Source organism: Chanos chanos, chromosome 12, assembly GCF_902362185.1.
Source record: "Chanos chanos chromosome 12, fChaCha1.1, whole genome shotgun sequence".
NCBI classification, from domain to species: Eukaryota; Metazoa; Chordata; class Actinopteri; order Gonorynchiformes; family Chanidae; genus Chanos; species Chanos chanos.
Window position 1 is genome coordinate 23,699,451 of NC_044506.1, and position 9,644 is coordinate 23,709,094.

Consider the following 9,644-nt stretch of genomic DNA (forward strand, 5'->3'; position numbering starts at 1 on the left):
TGGCCCTAATAATGAAGGAGATTCAAGATCAAGAATTGTCGTCAAAATGTCAGTGTAAAACCAAAAAATGCTTCGGCCACTACTAAATCCAGGATGTTTCTATGAACATGCAAGTCGGAGAGGTGCTTTATAGCGTCGGCGCATTTTACTAGGCACTCTGGATTCCACCTCCGAAACCAGCACGAGCGCACCTGCCCTCTTTTCTCCGATTGGTCGAGAGTCAGGGATCGGTCACGTGAGTTTTATTCAGGTAAACGCTCTCCTGTGCCACTACAAAAAAAGGTTGGACCTGAGGTTACCAAGCAACATGCCGCGAGTCTCTTCCTCCTTTGACGAAACCTTCGATCTTCTTTCACAACACAGCAACATTCTTAAAACGCGCGGACAAAGGGACCCAACCCTATGCCAAACCTCAGCAGCTATTGAGAGTGTATGTAAGAATTTTAACAGTAGGCAACATGTTCTTTTATTTGTTCTGACGTTCGTTAAACAGAATAAAGGAACTGAGTCTTTTAATAGGGCTGTAAGTAATAGTTCAGTTGTCTTTTGGGTGATGTGGTACTGAATATCTAATGAGTAACTCACTCCTCGGCTATTATTAGTTACTTGCATCGATCAATAACGTGTCAGTGCAACGTGAACTCTGACATTAACGAGATACGCCATTCAAATCTGCAACAAATGTCAAGATGACGAAATGAAGCGTGCTATAATGTTTTGTTTTGTCACTGTTCTCAAACACATCCATATTTCTGTTCTCTTCTGGGTGCACAGGAACAGGCACACGTAATGTTTTTGATTATTTTACAAACTGATGAGTGTTTTTTCACATTTTTTCAGAGTGAAAAAGCCTTTGACTTTGAGGTTTAGTTAGGATGGTGATCTTCAGTCAAGTCTGCAATCTTTGGTCAGGATAATGATCAATATATGGACTCTGAGTGAATTAACCCTAAAATCACACAGTTGTACTGTGCATGGGATTCCTGTCCATTTACTTTGTCATTTCAAACCTGGATGGTTTGAATTTCATTTTCAAAGACTTGGTTTGAGTAAAATGACTTTTGGGGTCAGGAGATGTATATACCACTAGACCAGGTATAACAGTTATGACAATTTCACATACTGCAAAAAACAAAAACAAAAACAGGCTCCATATGAGGTTTTTCATTCTTCTGTTCCCCATGTGAACCAACCACATTCAGTGTTTCAGTCTTTAGCAGTAACTCCTGACCCATAAATCAGTAGAAGTACAGCAGGGAAACTCTCCCCCCCCGAAAGCCCGCAGGTAAACACAGTGAAACCAGGCTGACTGCAGGATTGTGAATGAAACATACACATTTACATACTGCCGTACTCTGGCCCTGACGTGGGGCTGGAGTTCAGACTGGAAACGGGAATGACGCCAGTTTCAATCGTGCTGACGAACAAGCATGACTACTTTCACTTCACACATACCATCACATAGCGAACATTCACATGCAATTAAGGACAGCTTCCTAGAGAAGTTTTTTCCCAGTGTGTTTGTTCTCTTTCACATACACACACACACACACACACACACACACACACACACACACACGTCTCTTCATCACCAGCTTCTTTGCTGGTGCTACTTGCCATTTTTTTCAGTCTGAGGCTGGTAATCTCGTGTGTCTTGGTGTAACAGGTCTGAAGATAGGCTTCTTTAAAAAGAATGTTAATTGTATTTTACACACACCCTTGAGTCAGTCATTGAGAACAGTAAATGCGGTCCCATTGTGTTTCCAAAGCATAATTCAGCTGTCATTGTGATTCCATGTGAATGACCAAACCAGATTTGGCCCCTGATCATATTCCCTGTATATTCCTCTCTCTCCTCTATAATCCTGTAACATGTTCAAAACCAGCACATACTCACTTCATTACATGAGACCTCTTTTCTCCAAATCTGTCTGATACCTGCATGGACTTCCCCGTGGGACCCCCCTCTTACTCTGGTCCCTTTTCACCTCAAATTTAAATCAGACAGAGCAGGCCTTCAGTCACAACCTGGCCACTGCCCACTGGAACACGCAAACACATTTCCGCTTGTCGTGGCCGTCCCCATCTGACTATATCCATTCACTCATGAGTAGGCCTCACACTGTCCCTACACTGTCCCCACACTGTCCCTACACTGTCCCCACACTGTCCCCACACTGTCCCCACACTGACCCCACACTGTCCCCACACTGACCCCACACTGTCCTCACACTGTCCCCACACTGTCCTCATGCTGTCCCCACACTGACCCCACACTGTCCCTACACTGTCCTCACACTGTCCTCACACTGACCCCAGACTGACCCCACACTGTCCCCACACTGACCTCACACTGTCCCTACACTGTCCTCACACTGTCCTCACACTGACCCCAGACTGACCCCTCACCGACCCCACACTGTCCCCACACTGTCCTCACACTGACCCCACACTGACCCCACACTGTCCCCACACCATCCTCACACTGTCCTCACACTGTCCCCACACTGACCCCACACTGTCCCTACACTGTCCTCACACTGTCCCCACACTGTCCCCACACTGTCCCTACACCATCCTCACACTGACCCCACACTGTCCCCACACTGACCCCACACTGTCCTCACACTGTCCCCACACTGTCCTCACGCTGTCCCCACACTGACCCCACACTGTCCCTACACTGTCCTCACACTGTCCCCACACTGTCCCCACACCATCCTCACACTGTCCCCACACTGTCCTCACACTGTCCCCACACTGTCCCCACACTGTCCTCACACTGTCCCCACACTGTCCCCACACTGTCCCTACACTGTCCCCACACTGACCCCAGACTGACCCCACACTGTCCCTACACTGACCCCACACTGTCCCTACACTGACCCCACACTGACCCCAGACTGACCCCACACTGTCCCTACACTGACCCCACACTGTCCCTACACTGTCCTCACACTGTCCCCACACCATCCTCACACTGTCCCCACACTGACCCCACACTGTCCCCACACTGTCCCCACACCGTCCCCACACTGTCCTCACACTGTCCCCACACTGTCCCCACACCATCCTCACACTGACCCCACACTGTCCTCACACTGTCCCTACACTGTCCTCACACTGTCCCCACACTGTCCCCACACTGTCCTCACACTGTCCCCACACTGTCCTCACACTGTCCCCACACTGTCCCCACACTGACCCCACACTGACCCCACACTGTCCTCACACTGTCCCTACACTGTCCTCACACTGTCCCCACACTGTCCTCACACTGTCCCCACACTGTCCCCACACTGTCCTCACACTGTCCCTACACTGTCCTCACACTGTCCCCACACTGACCCCACACTGTCCTTACACTGACCCCACACTGACCCTACACTGTCCCCACACTGACCCCACACCGTCCCCACACTGACCCCACACTGACCCCAGACTGACCCCTCACCGACCCCACACTGACCCCACACTGTCCTCACACTGTCCCCACACTGACCCCACACCGTCCCCAGACTGTCCTCACACTGTCCCCACACTGACCCCACACTGTCCTCACACTGTCCCCTCACTGACCTCACACTGTCCCCACACTGTCCCCACACTGTCCCCACACTGACCCTACACTGTCCTCACACTGTCCCCACACTGTCCCCACACCATCCTCACACTGACCTCACACTGTCCCCACACTGTCCCCACACTGACCCTACACTGTCCTCACACTGTCCTCACACTGTCCCCTCACTGACCTCACACTGTCCCCACACTGTCCCCACACCATCCTCACACTGTCCCCACACTGACCCCACACTGTTCCTACACTGTCCTCACACTGACCCCACACTGTCCCCACACTGTCCCCACACTGACCCCTCACTGACCTCACACTGTCCCCACACTGTCCCCACACTGTCCCCACACTGACCCTACACTGTCCTCACACTGTCCCCACACTGACCCCACACTGTCCCCACACTGTCCCCACACTGACCCCACACCATCCTCACACTGTCCCCACACTGACCCCACACTGTCCCTACACTGTCCCCACACTGACCCCACACTGTCCCCACACTGTCCCCACACTGTCCTCACACTGACCCCACACTGACCCCACACTGTCCCTACACTGTCCTCACACTGACCCCACACTGTCCCCACACTGACCCCACACCATCCTCACACTGTCCCCACACTGACCCCACACTGTCCCTACACTGTCCCCACACTGACCCCACACTGTCCCCACACTGTCCCCACACTGTCCTCACACTGACCCCACACTGACCCCACACTGTCCCCACACTGTCCTCACACTGACCCCACACTGTCCCCACACTGACCCTACACTGTCCTCACACTGTCCCCACACTGTCCCCACACTGACCTCACACTGTCCCCACACTGTCCCCAGACTGTCCTCACACTGTCCTCACACTGTCCTCACACCGTCCCCAGACTGTCCCCACACTGTCCCCACACTGTCCCCACACTGACCCCAGACTGACCCCTCACCGACCCCACACTGACCCCACACTGTCCTCACACTGTCCCCACACTGACCCCACACTGTCCCCACACTGACCCCACACTGACCCCACACTGTCCCCACACTGTCCCCACACTGTCCTCACACTGCGAGTTGGATTCATGCATCATAATACATAGTTTTATATTCAGTCAGAGAATGACTATTTTTTATTTTATGTTCGATGTGATAACCCACCCCAAAATGAACAAACAAAGAAAAACCCTACCAAAAAACTAATATAATGCTTTGAGTCTTTAGTCCATAACTGTGATGTTACAGATCCCTGTACTAGATTTCATTGTCTTTTTCGTGTAGTTATATTCAGACATAAATTGTCATATTCATCATAACTATATAAAGCCTCCATCATCAGCGTGGTGTGTTCTTAAACATGAAAATAGACTTTGTTTTCAAAATGGGCAAGATAAAAGTGTGATATACTGTATATTTGAAATGGGAAAAAAACATGTGAGTGGCTTAGGTTTTGCTCTTCCTGAGTTGCACAGTTCATAAAACCACTCAAAAATTAGGCTGTCAAAATAGAGATGCTTGTTTTGTCAGACATTTAAAAGAATCTTAAAAAAATCACCTGTTCTCTAGTTTAGGGGTCAAAGGATTAAATTTCTGGATGTATGTTTGTATGAGTCAGATCAAAGACACCACACAAATAAAGTGGGTACTGAACTGAGAAGCTGGTAGAGAAGGCAAACAGAACCTGACCGAGCGTCACGTTACAATTCCAGGTCATCATATGTTCTATTACATGTTTCATCATATGTTTCCCTGAGGGAGAGTATCAGGCGATACAGAAAGTCTTTTCTTTTTTTTGGCTGTTTTTTCCCCTTTTTCTTTGTCTTTTTTGCTTCCCCAGGTGGGGCCAGTTAGTTTCACGAATGCCATAACTGTTTCTGTACTCATGACTCTTCAGACAGAGAGAGGGAGAGAGAGACAGAGACAGAGAGTGAGAGAGAGAGAAAGGAATTTAGGAATGTGGTTTTCACTAGAGTAAAGAAAACTCTGGGAAGAGAAGAGTGTAAGTCAGGAGTACTTGCCATTCTGCATACCTTGGGGACTCCCTCTCTCGATCGTCTGTCGAAACCACACACACACACACACACACACACACAAACATACTCAGACACACCTGCCTGCCCGTTTAATGGTATCCCTGTCACTCTAGTGCCCTGAGCTACGTGTAATGTTTACATTAGTGAGAGAGGAAACACTGAGACTACAGTAACGTGAAAATTAAACACAGAAACACAAACACAGCAAGTATGTTCACTTTCATTACCAACACGTGACAAACTTTCACAAAGCCTCTCTCTCTCTTTCTCTCTCTCTTTTTCTCTCTCTCAGTTTTAATTCAACATTCAGATCTGACAACCTGGAGTTGGTGGAATGCTGCTACAACAGCACACCCAGTGAGAGAGGCCATAGAAAGTGTCATGGATGAGGAAAAGACCATCATCCACAATCACAGAGAAATGGCTACTCACCCAGGTCTTAAACACCCAGGAAAACTTGTAATTGATGATATACAAAACAGACGCTAAGGCTCAAATCCCACACAACCACAATTGGAATCCATGCAATCAGAAGGACCCATAACAGAATGTGTGTCTGAATGTATGACAAACACAAACATGGTCTAGTCACTAACATGAGAAAGAAGATCATGACTAAACTAATTACTGTCAGTCACTGCACTAGACTTCCCAGACTTGGGAAAGCTACCAACAGACATTGTGCTAAGAGGTATGAATGAGACATTACTTACAACCCTGAGCACCAACGCAGCTGAATCTAACCAACAGGTCAGTGGTGGTGATGAAAGAGATGCTAGGCTACAAAACCCCAGATGTAAACCATCACTGAAACTAAGACTGGAAACCAAGGTAAGGACAATGTGACAGCAGATCAGTGGGGTCTCTGATCTATAGAGGGGTATAACAGTGTTGGACGGGAGATCAGTGGGGCTCTGATCTATAGAGGGGTATAACAGTGTTGGACAGGAGATCAGTGGGGTCTCTGATCTATAGAGGGGTATAACAGTGTTGGACAGGAGATCAGTGGGGTCTCTGATCTATAGAGGGGTATAACAGTGTTGGACGGGAGATCAGTGGGGTCTCTGATCTATAGAGGGGTATAACAGTGTTGGACAGGAGATCAGTGGGGTCTCTGATCTATAGAGGGGTATAACAGTGTTGGACAGGAGATCAGTGGGGTCTCTGATCTATAGAGGGGTATAACAGTGTTGGACAGGAGATCAGTGGGGTCTCTGATCTATAGAGGGGTATAACAGTGTTGGACAGGAGATCAGTGGGGTCTCTGATCTATAGAGGGGTATAACAGTGTTGGACGGGAGATCAGTGGGGTCTCTGATCTATAGAGGGGTATAACAGTGTTGGACAAGTCCTGGCTACTGAAGAAGTGCAAAAGCATGTCCATAACTGAGGCCCTGGAGTCTGCTAAACAAAGGGCAACAGCACTACCACCCAGGCTGCAGAAATACATGAAAATGGCAAAGGCCAAAAGAATAAATGTTATCTTCTCTAAAGAACTATCCAAAGTTTACTCTCAGCTGCAGTGCAATAAAACATGAGCTGCAGATTCACTGAGACTCAAATCTGAACAGGACTGGAAGAGCATATTGGAGAAAGAGTCACCACATAGAGCCAGAACTCGGTAGCTATGAGATCTGACCACAGATACTGTAATCTCCCAGGGTGGGAACCAATCATCATCACAACATCTCCAAACAGTCACAAACATGATGAACTGGGCAGCACCAGGGCCTGACATGATCCACTCTTACTGGCTAAAGGAACTAACAGCTCTGTGTACCTGCCTAGCATCACAAATGAACTGTCTGCTTGCGACAAGCTCACATCCAGACTGCCTAAGTCAAGGTAGGACAGTACTGGTCATGAAAGGCCCCAAAAAGGAACTTGCAACATCTAAAAACTGACCAACAGCCTACCTATCTGCAACATGGGGACTCCTGTCAGGCATCATGGCCACCAAGATGAATGATGATCTGTGTTAGTGCATCAGTGCTGACCAGAAGAGGGCTGGAAACAACACCAGAGGTTCAAAGCACCAGCTACTGACAGGTTGAACTGTCCACCAAGGACCAGACAAACAGAGCAACCTGAGCATGGCCTGGATCAATTACAAGAAACCATGACTCAACTGGATATTTGAATGTCTAGCATTAAACAAAGTCAAGAAGACACTGAGAACCTTCATCAAGGAGGAACTGAGGAATGTGTAATGGCCAGCAGACAATGGATGCTTATCAACTTCCTCTCACTTAACTCTGAAAAGACAGAAGTACTTGTACTAGGATCACGTGCAGCTAGGAGTAAGCTCTCTGATTACATAGTAACTCGGAGTGGCCTTTCTCTTTCACCATGTGCAGTAGTAAAAGACCTTGGTATGATTATTGATCCCAGTCTCTCATTTGAAACCCATGTAGATAATATTACTAGGATAGCCCTCTTTCATCTCAGAAACATTGCTAAGATAAGAAATGAAATGTCATTACATGATGCAGAAAAACTAGTTCATGTTTTCGTTACCTCTAGGTTAGATTATTGTAATGCCTCACTGTAGGTGCATAAACAAGCTCCGGTTAGTCCAGAATGCAGCAGCCAAAGTCCTTACTAGAACCAGAAGATATGATCACATCACCCCTATCCTGTCCACACTGCACTGGCTCCCAATCAAATTTCGCATTGATTATAAAACACTACTGTTGACCTATAAAGCACTAAATGGTCTCGCACCACAATACCTGAGAGAACCTCTGGCTGTTTATGATCCACCACGCCTACTTAGATCTAAGGGTGCAGGCCATTTACTGGTACCACGTATTGTGAAGGCTACAGCAGGGGGCAGAGCCTTCTCTTACAAAGCCCCAAGGTTATGGAACTGCCTCCAAATTAGTGTTCGAGACTCAGACACAGTCTCAATGTTTAAGTCTAAGCTGAAAACATATTTGTTTAGTCAAGCCTTTTGTTAATGGCTCTTTATTAGGTAAAGGAGCTGATCTGGAGTGTTCTTGGGCATAGTGTGTTTAGTGAACTGGGATGTTTGGATGCTGTCGCCCTCCCACTCCCACACGTTCACTCAGGTTAGTTGACAGTGGAGTGGCTGGCTGCCTTATATCCCATGGTGCCTTCATGTCTGTTTAACCTTCTGGCTCTCCCTTTCAGTTATGCTGTCATAGTTAGTCTTGCCAGAGTCCATGCCTGCACTCAGCACAGGACTTACATAGACCTTAATCATTATGTGACAATGAGCACACGCAACAATCTCTCTCTCTCTCTCTCTCTCTCTCTGTCTCTCTCTGTCTCTCTCTCTCTCTCTCTCCCTCCCTCTTTCTCTCTTTCTCTCTGTCTCTCTCTCTCTCTCTCTCTCTCTCTCTCTCTGTCTCTCTCTCTCTCTATCTCTCCCTCTCTCTCTCTCTCTTTCTCGGTCTCTCTCTGTCGAGCTATACACGCTGCTCCTTAGATACCATGACCCTGAACCCTTCTGCTCTCTGGACCTGATCCATGCTGATGCCCTACTTCTGGTTGGAGTTCTCTGCACTAGGAAACCACTCACTGCTGCTGAGGATAGTCCCACATGGACAACCCAAGGATACACTCAGAGGCTTTCATGACTTAAAATATGCTATCTCTGAGTGAAAACGTCAAATTTATAATTTATATACAAAAGGAAGGTCTTTCTTTTCACACTGTTAATTTCTGTTTTATGTGCTGACTAGGGGAGGGTGGGCTCCCCCTGTTGAGTCTTGGTTCATCCCAAGGGTTCCTCCTCCTGTTCACTGTATTACGGACTTTTTCCTTGCCACTGCTGCCTTGGGCTTGCTGACTGGGGGTTTAGGCACTGATCGCTGTGAAGCTGCCCTGAGACAATTTTGATTGTAAAAAGTGCTATCCAAATAAAATTGAACTGAATCAAGAACTCAGTGGGCCACTGGAGGACAAAACTACAAGCCAACTAAAAGACCACCGCTCAGGTGAACTTCAAGAGTGGTCCATATTAAGGATGTGCTGCAGGCCACCATTTGTATCTGAATCTGTGTTTACTGGGATGA